The sequence below is a fragment of the Mus caroli genome, chromosome 16, assembly GCF_900094665.2.
Source record: "Mus caroli chromosome 16, CAROLI_EIJ_v1.1, whole genome shotgun sequence".
In the NCBI taxonomy this organism is placed as follows: domain Eukaryota; kingdom Metazoa; phylum Chordata; class Mammalia; order Rodentia; family Muridae; genus Mus; species Mus caroli.
Window position 1 is genome coordinate 87,792,142 of NC_034585.1, and position 2,395 is coordinate 87,794,536.

Sequence of the window (2,395 nt, forward strand, 5' to 3'; positions counted from 1 at the left end):
ATTATGAGGGTGCTTGTTACACAGCAAAAGCTAACTGATACATCTAGTTTTCTCTTTAGCAAGAGCTGGCCTTACTATCGGCACTTGGGCCCACGGTTGATTAGAACGCAAGGTCTGGACTGGGGTGAAGCTCAGTGGTTTGCTGAGCATGTGTGGAGACCTGAGCTTGATCCTCATACTATAAACAAAACAAAACAACATCCGTAGCAGAGGACTGGCCGTTTTGACCGGGCCTCTATATTCACTTTGCTGAAGCCTTTCTTCTGTATCAAAAGGCCCCCGTGTCATTACGTTCACGTAACTTTCTAATTCTTCTGGAATTTTAGCACGTGGAAATTTCTGAGAGGTTTGAGGTTGCTGGTGTTGTGGCTGTTTAAATTTTCCACAATTCAACTGTTTTTTTCCCCAAGTCCCAACAGAATGACCAACGTGGAAGAGAGAACAGCACGGCCCTGGGTGCGGAGGATGTTACAAGCGTCAAGCACAGAAGGGTGGAGCAGTGTGAGGCTGACGCAGTAATACTGGATGTCAGTGTGTGGTGTGTTCCTCCATGGGGAAGACTACCTGGGAGATAAATACAGAAGGCAGAGGAAGAGAGTAAAGTGACAGCAAGGATGTTGGAAAACTTCAAAGGAGCCGTAGTGTTTACTATTTACCTAAAAAGAGCTTCAGTGCATGTCTGGCTGAGCCCTTGGAGGACAGAATCCTGTGAGAGCCTGTGGAGCTGGGGTTACAGTTAGCTTCTGTGAACTGTCTCTCCAACCCCCCAAATTGAGAGAGAGAGAGAGCTGGCCTTGACTGGTTATGCACATTATGTATTAACCAACAGCAGGAGTGAGTACTTTATTTCAGGAAGCTCCCTGCCCATCTGCTTGGGCCCTCACCCTCACCCACACCCACACAACACCTCTTTCTCTATATGCTACTTCCTCCTGCATCCCACGGGGAGCATAGGTAATAAACCAGTCAGCACAAGCACACGCCTGTGCAGACCCGGGCAGAGTGTCTCAGATGCATTATTTCATTGCCGCCTTTCACTTTGTTTTCATAACAACCTGCGTAATGATAAACACCACTTCCGTTTAACAAATAAGAAAATTGCGGCTTGGAAAGGAACACACGTGTGTCCACTGGCCATCAATTAGCACAGGGTTTCTCAGTTCAACACCCACAAGGGCCCCTCCTGCCTTGCCCCAAGTTCCTCTCCAGCGAAGTGCAAACACATTTCAAAGAGAACAGCTGCACTCTGGAGGAAAGGCCAGGGCCATTTCTCAGCAGGACTTTTAGTGTTGTGTATGGGCCAAGTCCTCATATGGGACCCGATGCAAGTTCTTACGAAGTTCCATCAGGAGCCCCGCAGTCCCATCTGCTGGCATGTTAAAACTTCCTGCCTCAGAACGGCAGTTAAACAGTTGTGACCAAAATCATACAACCCACTTTCTGTCCAGGTCACCATCTATCACTGAGGGAAGTCAGGGCAGGAACTCAAGCAGGGACTGAAGGGGAAACCATGGGAAAGAGCAAGTAGGCTGGCTTGCTCATGGGTTTGTGCTCCGGCCATCTCTTTTATACAGTGCACCTGCCTAGGGATTGCACCTCCTACAGTGGGGACCCTCCCACCTCAGTCATCAATCAAGACAATTTCTCACAGACATGGACATTGGCCAAGCTGATGGAGGGAGCTGTTCTTCAATTGAAGTTCCCTCTTCCCCAGAGGAATCTAGGTTGTATCAAGCTGACAGTAAAAAAAAAAAACAAAAAAAAAAACCAAGCCTCCCCATCAAAGCCAAAAGTACCTACAATTTGGCCCTTTACAAAAAGACTTCATCAAACCCTGCTGTGGAGACTGACAGCATTTGGGTGAAATGGATAAGGACATAGATTCTGGCCTAAGGAGATGTCTCGGAGGTTAAAGTGCTTGCCAAGCAAGAAGACCCTAGCTTGAATTTCCAAAATCTATGTAGATGTGGCACAGGCATGCCAGTGACACGGAAGTCCAGCCTTGGAAGATAGAGACAACTGATTCATGAGACTGATGTGACCAGTGAGACAAGCTCTGTCAGGGAAGTCTGCTTTTCACTGAGAAACTTTGATCCTCTCAAGTAAGGTAGAGAACAAGAAAGATCCTGACATCACTCTCAGGACTATACACACACTCACATACACATACACATGTGTCCACATACAGGTAAACATACAAATCACATGCATACACATGAAAAGAAGAAAAAGAGGCAGATAAAAAAGAGCACCAAGTTCTATATTAGAACAACATGGGATTTATTTTTTTTTATTTATTTTTTAATTTTTAATATTTTTTATTACATATTTTCCTCAATTACATTTCCAATGCTATCCCAAAAGTCCCCCATAGCGCCCCCCACTTCCCTACCCA